The sequence below is a fragment of the Olea europaea genome, chromosome 22 (assembly GCF_002742605.1).
Source record: "Olea europaea var. sylvestris chromosome 22, O_europaea_v1, whole genome shotgun sequence".
In the NCBI taxonomy this organism is placed as follows: Eukaryota; Viridiplantae; Streptophyta; class Magnoliopsida; order Lamiales; family Oleaceae; genus Olea; species Olea europaea.
Window position 1 is genome coordinate 10325410 of NC_036258.1, and position 15533 is coordinate 10340942.

The following is a 15533-nucleotide window of genomic DNA, read 5'->3' on the forward strand; positions in this document are numbered from 1 at the left end:
TATAATATGTACTGCAATGCTAAGTCCGCAAAAGAACTGTGGGAATCTTTTGACACAAAGTACAAAATCGAAGATGCCGGCACGAAGAAATTCATTGTCGGTCGTTTTTTGGATTATAAAATGGTTGACAACAAGACTGTCATATCCCAAGTTCAAGAACTTCAAATCATACTTAGCGACATCCATGCCGAAGGAAATAAACTAAGTGAATCATTCCAAGTCGCTGCACTAATTGAGAAATTACCACCTTCATGGAAGGATTTCAAGAATTACCTAAAGCACAAGCGGAAGGAAATGAAACTTGAAGATATCATTGTCCGATTAAGAATAGAAGAAGACAATCGTAAAACTGAAAAAAGGAATGGTGCATCTAATTCGATGGAATCAAAAGCCAACATTGTAGAAGGAGACTTCAAGACAAGCAAAAAGAGGAAGCACAATGGGGAAGGACAAATTGGTTCTTCAAAAACTGCTAAAAAATTTAAAGGCAACTGTTACAATTGTGGCAAGACTGGACATCGATCCAAGGGTTGTCGAAAGCCAAAAAATGTGAAGGGAAAAACTAACCAGGCCAATGTAACAGAACATGAGAACCACACTGATAAGGTACAAGACATGAATCTTTCTGCGTCATCTCTGAATGCAACTTAATTGGAAACACTAAGGAGTGGTGGGTAGATACTGAAGCTACTCGTCACATATGCTCAAACCGCGGGATGTTCTCTACCTACAAAGCAATGGATCATGATGAACATCTCTACATGGGAAACTCGTCATCTTCCAAGGTAGAAGGACATGGAAAGATAGTGCTGAAAATGACAAGTGGAAAAGAGCTCACTCTGAATGATGTTCTTCATGTGCCTGATATTAGGAAAAACTTGGTATCTGGTTCTCTACTAAGTAAGAACGGGTTTAAGCTAGTATTTGTCTCGGACAAATTTGTACTCTCAAAGAATAAAATGTTTGTAGGAAAAGGCTACCTGAATGAGGGGCTCTTTAAATTAAATGTAATGACTGTTGTACCTCCAATTATGAATAAGAATAAATCTTCCTCTTACTTGCTTGAGTTATTTAATATTTGGCATGAACGATTAGGACATACAAGTTATAACACTTTGCGTAGACTAATCAAAGCACACATGTTAAAGCAGTCATGCCACTCCATCAAAAAAATACTTCATATGACGGAATGGAATTCCAAACCAAAATTTTTTTGTAGAGACGACTCCAAATCGTGCTTCACATTTGTCACATGGGCCCGATAGGGCATACGCATGAAAGTCGTATATTGGCGAGTGCAATTCACGTCATGATATTCATTTATCAAGGTTGACACCGAGCAAATATTATATGGTGGAATTAGAATTCGAACATAGACCAAGACATACAGGGCTCGTAAAAGGTTTGGACATCATATATCATTTCCAAAAGTTTCTAAATGAGAGGTTACGAAATGCTAGGGCCTAGTTACTCATTTTGGGCGCAGACAACTATAGTTGCAGCAACAATGGAAGTCCACAACTTCTTTAGACGTTTACGATTGTCGATGAGGCTTTCTGCAGAGCTCAAAAGCAAAACGACGACGCGACAAAGATAGATGTGCCCTATGATGAATACATAATGTGGGGATCAACTACTGGATTACAAAGCACATTGACTTGGATAGGTTTTTTTACTTTGAGTTATTAACTAGCTGATACTTATTTTCTTCTTTTGTATTGGAAACTCAAAAATAGTAAAAAATAGGCTCTAAAGAATACCAACAATGGTGGATCTAGGATTTCGAGTGAGCTAGTATGTTTGTTGATTGTTAACAATTCATTCATTCCAGTTTAACAATTGATTCCATAAAGTATAACTAGCACGACAATCCTTATACACAACTTGTGATCTAACTTGGTAGGTATCTCCTGACCACTTAGGCAATATCCAACGTTGCGCTAAAAGTTACACCACTTTATACCAAAATTTATATCAAATCTTGCATCAAACAAAAACTTATCTTCAACACATTACACCAAAAGTTGCACCAAATAAAGAGTGTTTAATTATTTTCTTCATTTTTTTAATTTTTAACAATTTATTTATCTCAAAAGTTATTTATTTATTTTATTACTACATAAATTATTAAGTAAATAATTACATTTAGTTAACAAAAAATATTGAATTCATTAATAAGTTTAAAAAATGAGCACGGTTACAACAACTACGAAAATATTAAATTATAATACTAAAAAAAGAGTGTAATACTTTTCGAATCGCAATATCATGATATCACAAAGTCGAAATAGTATTAAAAATTAATTATTATTGATTAAATGATTAAAATTTATTACGAACGCACATAACAACAACGACAACAACAACAACAACAACAACAATAATAATAATAATAATAATAATAATAATAATAATAACAACAACAACAACAACAACAATCACAACAACAACAACAATAATAATAGTATAATTAAATTTAGAATTAAAATTTATTGTATAACAAATGGACAAATATACCATTAAAAATTTTGGTGTAAAGTGGAAGAGAATGATAAAAATGTATTTAACCATTTTGGTGCATGCAAATGAATAGTATCGCACTGTTGGTTGGAGGAGATTTGCACAAAAAATTGGTGCAATTTGGTGAATTATGATGCAATGGGGATAGAGTTCGAGATTCTCTTAACACATTGTGTTTCCATTTAGCAAACTCATTGATATTATCTAATATATATCATTGTAAAATGTTCCTATGAAACAATGTGATTCTATTCTGTAATTCAACTGGTATCCTTGATCCTCCTATGATTGAATCAATATTCTACATTTTTTTCTCGATTTTACTCATCTTCAAAACCTCCAGATTCTATAAAGCTTTTCCCCATAAGGAAAAAAAAACTATAACTTCTTTATAGCATTAAATGACATGTAAAAACTATTGTAATAAAAAGGAAGTTGCAATATGAATGAATAAAATAAATTAACAGTGTCCATTAACGATTCTAAATTATTCCATTAATTCTGTTAAAAAAAAAAAAAGTTCATAAATCTTCTCATATCGCATCCTTTTTTCTTATCATTCAATTTGTAGCGATGTTCATCAAAACTTGAAAAAATCAATACTTTATTAATACAATCAATCAAGAAAGAAAATGCAAAACTTTATGAAGAACCATTACCTTCTTTCATAGAGCATCAAGTGCATATGTCGAAATAGTATATCCCACTCTAAATGTTGGAACACTCAAGCTTTCCACCATATTACTACTCACATCACCTTGAATTGTCATGAATGGCATTACCGACCCCAATTCAACCGCAGCAATGCCGTATCAATACCATTAGCACTCACGTTGGCCACCATCACACTCCCATTTGGGTCACTCCCCACTTCCATCTATCGGTGGAATTAGCACGGGTGATCGTTGGTGCTCACCTGATGCTGGCTTCGTCCATGAATACCGACACACAATTTTATTTTGATAAAATATATATACCATTCCATCTTTTCATGTTTGATATAGAGAATAAGCCCCTGTTTGATGTCTATTACCTGAAAATGAAAATTGGGGGAATAATATTTTTTAGAAAAATAAGTGGTTGAAAAAGAAGGAAAAATTTTCGATTTACGTGTAATATTATTTTATGGAAGATTGTGTGGTTGAAAATAGGAGAGAGAAAAATGGAATGTAATGTAATTTAATTTAATGGGGATCAAACAGGGGCTAATGAACCATTAATAAAAAAATGCAGAAATGAAATTTCTTTGTAAATGTTTTTAGTTCTATTCGGTTCATTAATTATACTAAACATGCTTTGATTAAAATAAATTGAAATTATATTTATAGAAAACTCACAAAGTAAAAAATTAAGAGATTTATCTTATATTTGAGAAAAAATATTTAAATAAAGCAATGTTACCATAAACTTTCAAAAGAAGATGTTCCGACCAGGTAATTTTATTGGGTGCTAACAGATACGTGTTAAAAACAATTATCCATAAAAATGAAGGTTAGAAACTAAAAAGTTCTAGTTATGAAATAATTTAGTTGTTGATTGCATTGTAAATAATTTAGTTATTAGGTAATTGTTTGTAGATTGCAATTGTAAAGAGAGTTGTCGGCATTATACGATTGGCTTCTTAAAAGGACTGTTTGGTACCATTTTTTTTCAAAATGCGTTTTTATCTTTCTTCTTTTTAACCACACATTCTCTATTAAATTAATATTATACGTAAATCAAAAACTTTTCATTATTTTTCAACCGCACATTTTTTATCAATTTACCATTCAAAAATACATTTTTACATAAAAATATCTTCCAAACACCCTCGTAAATTATATTTATTTTAGATTGCGTTGGATTTTAACAATATATATATTATGAATTTAAGCCGACCTACTCAACTACGTGTCTATGTCTTAGTTGTTTACTAAACAAACGAGGACATAATGATCGCTGATGACCAGGGTGCAATATGATGTGTCTTATTAGACAATATTAAGCCATCATTTGAGCCCCATTATTTCTCATTACATTAAATTAAAATTTTCTCTCTCTCCTACTTTTAATCACACAATCTTCAATAAAATAATATTACACGTTAATCAAAAAAATTTCAATAACTCATTTTTCAAAAAAACACTATTCATTTCATTATAATGATAAATAATGCGGCTCAAACACACCCTAAAATACCAAAAGAGTTTAATACCCTGTTTGACTCCCATTAATTTTCATTAAATTATATTTTATTTTTCTCTTTCCTATTTTTAATCACACAATTTTTCAAAAAATAATATTACACATAAATAAAAAACTTTTCATTCTTTTTCAATCACTAATTTTTCAAAAAAAATATTATTCTGCCCATTTTCATTTACACATAATGGTGGCCAAACGAGGGCTATTTTTTTTTTTTTTTTTTTTTATATAAATCACGTTGTCTAATTTTAACTAGACCCTATTTGATAGGAATTGAAATTCTTTAAAATTTAATTTAGGTCAAACTTAACAATTAATTTTCACTATATATGTCATAGATCCACAACTTTTCAATTCTAAATTTCATCAACTTTTATTAGAGGGTGTTCGATAGGAATTAAAATTAGATTTTCTAGTCAATTGTGATAGAAGTTTTTGAAACGTGTGGTTGAAAAATTATGGAACTTATAAAAAATATGGTTAATATTGATTGTTTGACTTTGACTTAGGGAGGTGTATTCAATTAAGGGAGCGTTTGAGCCACATTATTTTGGTAATAATGCATTCTTGAATAGTGTACTGATTGAAAATATGTGGTTAAAAAATAAGAATTTTTTTGATTTGCGTGTAATATTATTTTATTGAAAAATGTGTGGTTGAAATGATTTCAAATCACCGTTTAAGAATATATTTTTTTGAAATAATGTGGCTCAAACAGGCCCTAAGACTTTTAATGACTTTTTGAGATTTAAAAAGTTTAGGGGCATTCAACTGAGACTCTTGAAAGTTACGATGTGTTCAATTGAAATTTTTATAAACTTTTAAGAAATCTCTAAAAGTTACGGTGTATTCAATTCAAACTTTTTAGAAATCTCTATAAGATTTGGGATATTCAAATGTAATGACTTCTAAAATTTTTTATAAAAATCTTCAAAGTACTAACTTTTAAGCAGAAAGTACTTATATAAAGTCTTAAAATTTTTCTCTCACTAATCATGAGATTTTGATAGACGTTCAAAAAAAAAATATTTTTGTTCAATCTTTCTTTCATTTTTCCTTCTATGAACATATATGATTATAAAATTTATTTTTTTATTGATTATATATATTTCCATTCATCTCTCTTTCCCTCTCTAATTAATTATCTCTATTTTCTATGAAAAAATTAAATTGGATTCTTGTAGTTTTCCCGCCTTTTTTCATTCATTTTTTTGGTTAAAAATATCAATTTTTTTATTAAATTATAAAATTTATATGAAAAATCTATAGTTAAATTTAAATATATTGTTTTTTATTTATTTTTAAAAGTTTACTACACTAATAATATTGAATATTAAATTTATTGTTTAATATATATATATATATATATATATATAACATACCATTGTACTAGATTCACATAAATTATATTTCAAATAAAAGTCTTTTGAATTCTATAAAAAATTTAAAATGAAAGTCAATAAAATTTTACAAAAGTCTATAAAAGTTTTAAAATCAAATTTTAATTCGTACCAAACATGCTCTTAGAATCTCCCCGCTAAACAAGGGCCTAATATTTTCCATAAAGTTAATACAATCTCGTTTAATCGCCAAACTAGATTTTCGTTTCTGGCAAATTAAATCATATAAATGAAACTGTAAATCAATATCAAAAATGAGAAAGAAAGAACTGAAAGGTCATTTTCAAATCCAAAAATGACTATCAACTTTAACATTATGAAAACTGTGTAATTATGTCTAATCATCGTCACATGCATAAAGAATTAGGGTAATTAGGTCCAAACATTTTTTGAACATTGAATAAATTGAAAAGAAATATACATAACTAAATTTGAAAAAAGAAAAAAAAAAAAAGAATGTGCTTTGAAATAGTGATTTTTTTTAAATATGTATTTTGAGATAGTGACCTTTTTGCAGAATGTGTTCGTTAAAAAAGAGAGTTAAATGCACTAATAGTATTACCATGACTACTTAATTTGATTTTGTTTTATCATGCCACCCAATTTTATATCTAGTGTCATCATGATTACCACATTCAACAAGTTTTTCCAGTGTGGACAATATTAGCAAATGTTAAAAAAAATAACACTATAACACAAACATTGTACTAAAAATGAAATACATTACATAAAGTGAAACCCAAAATCTTCAAGAAAAATGGAATATATGCCCCCATTTGGCCCCCATTTTTTTTCAAATTTTAATATTTGGAATAGTATTTTTTTAAGAATGTATGATTGAAAAAGAATAAAAAGTTATCTATTTACGTATAATATTATTTTATAAAAGATTTTGTGGTTGAAAATAAGGGAGGGGAAAAAATGAAAGAGAATGAAGGCCAAACGAGGGCATATTTCATCAACTTTTATAAAAAAAAAAAAAATCTACTAAAAATTTAATTTTTAGTTAACCGAAATACGGACTAAATCGTCTTTGAAGCATGATATATTATTTTTGTAGATATGGTCCCAATTGTCTCTTTTTAAGAATAAAGACTATGAACCCCAATTGTCCTCACTAAGTAAACCAAAGTTTGCACCAAACTTGATAACGGCAGCAGCAATGTGAATAAAAATTCATGGCCAATTTAACTTAGGTGCCCCTGTGGAGGTGGCCTAAATTTCAGCTGCCTACACAGGGTCCACTCTTGACTATGGCCATCCAATTTAATTTTAATTTACCATGACCACCCAATTTCATAAACATTTAACCATAACTTCTTTTCACTATTTTCACTCATTTTAAAAGGGATAAAACGGTAACTTTGCATTATATATAAAAATAAATTTTAAAAAATAAAATAAAAATTTATTTTTATAAATAATAAAATAAAAAGTTATTTAAAAAACGTTACTTGAAAAAAAATAAAAAGGACTAATTTTATTTTATTTTATTTTTTAAGTAACTTTTTTATAAGAAAAATGTTATTTGCAGTCGCTTGCTACCATAGTCGCCCTACATGGCAAATACGTAACGATTAGTGATTTGTTACATAAGGTAATAAAAAATTATCACATTAATGTATTAAACCACTAATCGCCACGTGTATGTCACATAGAACAACTATGACAATGAACGACTGCAAATAACATTACTCTTTTTATAAATATCCTTATTTGAGACTCTTGTATGTGAATAAATGTGTGTAATGTAGTTTGTGACGTTGATAAGATTATGTTGTGAAATCTAATAACAAGTTTGATGTGTAATATATTATGGTATGCTTGATTTTTAAAATAGAAATTATGGTCACACTTGATTTTGAAATACAACATAACATGATGAGTAATGAAACACCCAAAGTGTAGTATGTGACTTGATATGAGTGTATAGTATAGCCCTCGTTTGTCACACATTATTTGGAAATTAAATAGATTTGAATAGAATTTTTGGAGAATGTGTAATTAAAAGGTAAAAAAACTCTATTGATTTGAGTATAGAATATTTTATTATATAAACGTGCGGTGGAGAATGATAGCAAACAATTTAAAATTTTAAAGGGTGACAAATAGGCCTATACTATGTTGAAGTGAAAAGTTTGATTCATAATATAAATATATTTTGCTTTAATTTTAACATATATTGGTCAAAATTGATTTTGTAGATTTTTAAATAAGATTATCTCTTACTAGCTGAGCAGGATATGCAATTCGAAATGTTACCTTATTTGGCGGATGAACTTCAAAGGAAGGTATTGATGGCTGAAGCAATTGTTGGGAAGAAGGAAAATGTTACTCTAAGATTGCAAATAAGACAATTTGAGACAAGGAGGTCTAAATATGAAGATGAAATTTTTTGAGGAGGTGTTGCATAAGCATACAACATTTTGCAAGTGAGTTTATTATGCTCTAAGTTACTTCAAGGAATTAATAAGTATATGGCCTCTAATTACTTATTCTAATATTAATGATATCACAAATATGTTTCGCTACAATCATAATGAGTCATGGAGTTTATTACAATTCGGGTCAACATGCAAGAATTGATGACTACACATCACCTTGTTGTTTTGGGTTCGAAAACATGCTCGTGGAAACTCGAACTCCTTGTGGTAGCACCCTTGTCAAATTTGTTAATAATGGTATAGATTTTTGAGCATGTCAATTGACTAGTAGTGGTTTACCTCAAATTCCCTTGCAAAAAACTTCAAATGAAGGGAAAAAAAATTATGGCAAAGCTAGAGTGATTGAGGATTCATGTTGGGGCATTTACCTACCATAGATCATGAGAAGGAACTGCAGTATCTAAAATCCAAATTCCAATGGTAGAAAAAGGAGTGCATGGTCTATTCAGGGTCGACCCTGAAAATTTTGAGGCCTGAAGCGACTTATTACTACGAGATCTTTAAATTTTGTACATATTTGGTTACTCCCAACAATTGCCCCTCTTTATCTACCATATAAATACATGCCCTTCTGTTTAGCATTATATAAAGAAAAGAATGTATTTTCATGAAACTAAATTATTGGTCAATAGCCATGATGAGTTCTAACCCTTCCCAAAATTTACAATAATCATTCTGTACCGCCCCAAATTTTATTGACTTAAATTTTGGGGTGTTACTGATATTATAATAAACATGGTTGGAGCGGAAATATTTAATTGAGAATTTAAACCCTTAATTTATTTGAACTCTTAAATGCTAAATAAAATAAACATGGTGTCATAGAGTTTAGAACACTTAATGAAATTACAGAGAAACACAAAATAGCCTAATAGAATTATTTTTGAATGTTTTCTTAGAAAATTTCTTTGCTTAGCAATTGCGCACCATTCAGCCACCATCCACATCGATTGATCTAACCTGAAATATTAAAATTTAAGGATTGAGTAATTTATACACAGTAGGATACGTGTGTCCAAAGCAATATAAAACATAAATTTATAACATTTCATACCATCATTTCATCAAGAGCAATTGGTGATCAATAGAATACTCTAACACATTTGAGAAGATCTGACGGAAATCTCACATTTCATTTCATTTCTTTGGAACCCACAGATCTATTAGCATTTCATGAAATAAATCATGTCAAAAAATTATAATATTACAAGGACAAATCACTTGCACATGTTTGATTTGAAGAACTGTAAAAGGATCTAAAATATTGCATTTGGAAAGTCGTTGCCCTTTTCCTTTCTCTCTCTACCTTTGGTTTCTACTGCAGTGTATATTTTTGGTGGTAAAAAATGAGGACTTTAACATGACATTAATAGTAGAAAAGATGATAGAGTTTTGATGAAATTGGGATGGAGAAACGTGTACCACCAATTGAATAGGGACTAAATTTTTGGTAAAGCGATTCACGATGTGACCCCTGTAATTTGATTTGGTAGTTACTATTTGGATAGCTTACAAGTATGGGTTTTAGTTTTCCAATGCAATATAATTTTAAAGAAAGCAAGATTCTTATACTTGGGGTTGACGTCGACATGGGGTTCAAAAGGGCACAGGCTCCTGGTTAAAAATGGAATTACTAATTTTTTAGCATGCTAATTAAATTGACCCAGAAAATTGATGATAAATTTGAATATAATGAAAACAAGATTTGGCCAAGCATATCAACATTAGGAGTTAACCACTAGTGTTTTGATTAATTATAACTAATATTTAAAATTCTTACTTTAACTTCAGATGTCGTGTAACCTGTTTATCCAAGGACAACTAATTTCCTTAAAATCTAATTTTTGACCCAAAAATGTAAGAATTTAAAATATATTTCACTTTAAATTTCTTAACTTTCAAAATAATGAAATATAATATATAGAGCAAATTTATTTATTTATTTTTTCTAAGTTTTCGGTATTTACACATTCTCTCTTCATCGATATTATTAATCTACCCGATTTATTAATAAGTTATATTATACATAAGAATCTTAGTCTAGCAAACAAAAATCAAAATATCACTTTTTTCTTTGGCAAATGGTCAGAAAATATTGAAAAATAAAAGAGTCGTCAACCATTTCATTAGAGATTTTACATTTAAATTTGCTTCAACTCTGTAAATCCATTATCTATAGATTTTGAAGTGGGTAAGAAATCTATATAAACTAAGGGAAACAAGCTGCAAAGTAATATTCTAAAATTTACAATATTACAAACCCAATTTGTACCTAATCAATCATACCAAAATGGATTTACCTTCAAGTTTTAGCCAACATTGCAAGAGCAAGTAATGTACTTTCACATGATTCTAACTTACAAAAAGGAATTATAAAGAACCAAAGTAGATTGTAGAAAACAAGCTTCTTATTTATATAAATATTGTACCCTAGACGAATGAGCAGTTCAGCATCACAAACATAATGGTTGTTTATGAACTTTTCAATTTCCTCAAAATGGTAATTTCTTAGACCTGGAACATGATTGAATTATTACTTCAAACTAGAAGAAATAGGTATAGAATTTCAATATTTTAAACGGATTTTTCTTCTCCTTCTTGCCCTTGTTCTTCTCTGATGGCAGTCGTCTTCTTTCTTGCGCTCCTCCAATGGCAGTGGTCTGATGGAATTGATTATTTCAATTGAATAAATCAAAATTTTTCCATCTCTTCCCTCTCTTACCCTAGAAAAAACATGTTTTTATGAAATATTGTGCAGGTTTTTTATGGGATATGTTTTGGGCCAAAATTTTTTTATGAGGTCCCTCAAAACCTTGAGGCCGGCCCTAGGCAACTATCTATTCTGCCTTGGGCTAGGGTTTGGGTTGGGTCTAGTTAAGAGGTTCCAATGTCGAAATATACAGGCCACAATAGATGAAGCCAAGAAAATACAACTAATATGGTGAGGGAAAAAAGAGCAAAACATCTTAGAATTTTGATTGTTTTTTAGACGACTTAGTCTTCAAACATCTTAATTAATTCCGGACTCGCGCAATCAATTTGTAGAGAGTAGAAGAGTCAGTGTGTTGTCAAGCTAACCTACTCATCGGCTAAGGGATTATGTTGATTAACTTCCTAGTCATCCCTGCCCGAGTTTTGCATGAGCTATATGTATATCGCACGTGTTAATGATTTTTAGTGTGGACGATATAAAAGAAATGTTAACATCACTATTTGTTGAATTCAACTGAAAAATAAGCTCTTTGTTCTCCAATCAATTTCCATTCATATTATAGTGCATTTATGCAAAATTTCCTAAAGTTAAATTTACACAATCGTGCATTCTCTTCCATTCATGATCCTAGCACGAATTGGTAGCATAGATCCAAATATTGTTAATAACCCAAAGGATTCTTCAGAGGGCCTTTCTCAGTGGCAATAGCTTGAACAAAGTATCCGACACATGGAGAACATAGCTAGCCTTCCATTCTTGATTTCTTTCACCTTAAGCTCAGCAAATGGATGAAAGTATTGGCAATCGCCCTCACCAACACCTTCTAAGTCATTGATTCTGAATCCTTCAACGAGTCTCACGAGATCAACTAGGAATCCAAGAACTATCAAATGTCTTGTGCATTTGGGTTTGCTCGAGCAGTCTAGGTGTGAAATCCAAGAACTATATGTACAAGATGTGATTGCACAGTAGTACATTCTTAATTTCCTTCACCTTGAGCTCAACAAGAGGATGAAAGTATTCGCAATCGCCCTCACGAACATTTTCTAAGTCGTTGATTCTAAATCCTTCAATGAGTCCCTTGAGAACAACTTGGAATCCAAGAACTACCAAATGTCCTGTTCATTTGGGATCGCCCAAGTAGTCTAGGTGTGAAATCCGATAACTGCAATAATGGCCTGTGCATGTACAAGATATGATTGTCCATGTCGTACATTTCTTGTAGGCTTGGGAAAAAAGTAAAACCTACAAAATTAACCAAATCGAATCGACTCAGATCGGTTTCGGTCAGCTTGATACAAGTAATCGATTTTTTTTTTTAATTAAGAAAATCATTGTGCATTGATTCAGCCATGATTCGAAACCTCACATTGCTGGTTAATCGAATCGACCCAGCCCACTCACATATTTACCTTTTTTTAAAAGAAAAATAAAAACCAAAAGATAAGCCATATCTCATAATTATATCTCCAATCCTTCTAATATATGATATTACTAGTAAGTAATAGCATTAGAAATTTCATTTCACAAGTTCATTATGTTATATTTGGCCAACATAATGTATAAAATTACTTTTTTTGTTCATCCGTGTCTATTAACATGATTTTATTTGTTAGTTGATAATTCTTGTAATATTTAGTTATTTACTTATTTTAGTTCTTGTAGCATAAGTGAGCCCAAAATTTGAATAAATTTTTTTCTTAAAATTTCAACTTGGACTAAAAGTCCAAATTGATTAACCGAACCAAATCGGTTTAGCTTAAGAACTTGAATGGCTTGGTTTGTATTGAAATTTACCAAAATCAATTAAATTGGTTCTAGTTTCGATTTGAATTTGAAACCGACCCAAGTCAAACCATGCCCAGGCCTAATTTCTTGTTTGCCAATTCTTGTGATTTGAAATACTAATATTATAATGTATCTTGAAAATGATCTCGCTCACACGTGGCAGTTTGCGGGATAAATTTGTCAAAGACAGAGAGTTGAACTCTTCTCTCAATCTACTTATTATTTCTTTTTGTTTGTTCATTCTATGTTGATCTCATTATTGATTTAGTAGTTTTTGTTATTGCTTTATCAGGATCATAGTATTAATTTGTTAATGCATGTATTTAAGTTTTCACAATAGTTTTGAAAATAAAAATAAATATTTTTAATGATAAAAAAACACGTTCATTTTACTAATTTGCTTAATTGGGTAAATAGAAAGTGTTGGAATGTTAATTTCAACTAGTAGATTTGTATTTTCTTTTCTTGTTTCTTTTATTTATTTTCTACTTTAATTCAAATGAAGAGTAAAATCTGTATTTCTATTTAGTCTTGTGTGATTTAGATAAAATTCATTTTTTTTTTTTTGTATATTTTCATAAACATCGATGTTTGTGTAGTTAAAAAATTATGTGTTAAACGCTTAAACATTAGCGATTAGTGAGGAAAAAGGAAAAAATAGAGAAAATTGCACAACCCCGTTTGGCCCCTATTTTGTGGAAATGAAAATGGGTGCAATAATGTATGTTAGAAAAATGAGTGATTGAAAAAAAAGGAAAAATTTTCGATTTACGTATAATATTATTTTATAGAAGATTATGTGATTGAAAATAGGAGAGAGAAATGAAATGTAATGGAATGAAAATTAATGAGTCAAACGGGGGCTATATGTCAATTTTTGGCTTTGCATTTTCTAAATTTTTACTTTTTTAAAGTCTTTACAAAATTGTCATTTTTGGATATTTTTGCACCTCTAGATAATTTAAATACCCTACATATCCTTCATTAAATGAGATTTGACTATATAAAAAATTGTACAAAAAACTTAAAAAATGTCACATCCAAATAACTCAACTTTCAAATTTGAAAAAAAAAGTGTAAAACCAAAAGCAAAAATAAAAAAACAACTCAATCTATCATTCAAACACTCATTAACCCTAAACTCACACCCTTCTCTCTAATTCGAATCATCAAAAGCCCATTCCGTCTATGATCAATATTAGTCAGTTCACCTCCAACGAAGACCATCATTAATCTCTTGAGGTTTGTTTTTCTTTCTTTTTGCATTTTTTGATCTCTTTTTTCAGATTCTTTACATTTAGGGGTGTTTGCTTTTTTATTGTTCTCATTATTTACTCTGAATTGATACAATATGTCTCATTTTTTTCTATTTTTGTTGTCTATTATTTTTCTAGTTCAGGGAAAATACTAAAATTAGGGTTTATGTAAGTTATCTATGAATTTATTTCTTATAAGTTACTTTCATTTTAAAAAGTGTTGCTTCTTTCATTTTAAAAAAGCAATTGCTTAATTGTTTGGATTTCTCAACCTTATCATTTGAAACTTGATTGTTTCGTATGAAGGTGTCGACTCGAAAGGTACATGTCTAGACGGTTTAGTTTGTTATTTCCTTGTCCTGTACGTGGGAGTGTTGATTTTTATAATTTATGAACATTTGAGATATCTTATCGTATTTTCCTCTATGTTAAAATATTTTAGGTGAACTATTTAATTTGTCAAAATCAAAGTCTCGACAGTTATGAATTTTCAACAGATAACCACTCCATTTATCAGTTATGTGGCATATTAGTTGTGTTGAACTGTTGTTCTTGATAGTTTGTTTCAGTTATTTTCGAACAGATAAGCACATACCGACAAATGAGTTGAGTCTTCTGTCGATATAAATTTTCATTCTTGATAGATGAACTATCGTTATTGACAGTTAAATGCATTATTTCTCAATATATGACAACTTCTTGTTAGATCAGTTTGGTAGTCAACTGTCCACATATTTAACTTTGGTTTATCCAAATATTACGCGCGTGTGATTTTGCTTTCTTACATGTGTGTGTCGCATTAACACGTTCTAATTATTATGTTATGACTTTTTTGTTTTGTTATTGCAGGTAAATTTTGAATTCCTCATTCCCGAAAATGGAAGAGACATAGAGCCGGAAGGTGTGTGCCTCAAATGACCAGGAGGGTCCATTGCCTAATGGGAACAATGAGGTAAATGGTATGTATGTTAATTATGCGAAATTTTAAAATTTTGAATCTTATTCTCTAGTATACAAATTAGAAATCAATGACATGTCTGTTAATGTTGCAAATATTGTTTTCATTTAGATGGATGAGGCATATAGCCCTAAGTGCCATGCTCGGACAAAGAAGAAGTTTTCTTAGGTTATGACATGATGGAGGCAAATGGTAAGTTTTAATTGGAGAAGTTATGCTAAGTTGAATTTTGATTATATATTATAAGCATATTGAGTTGAAAATTAATGT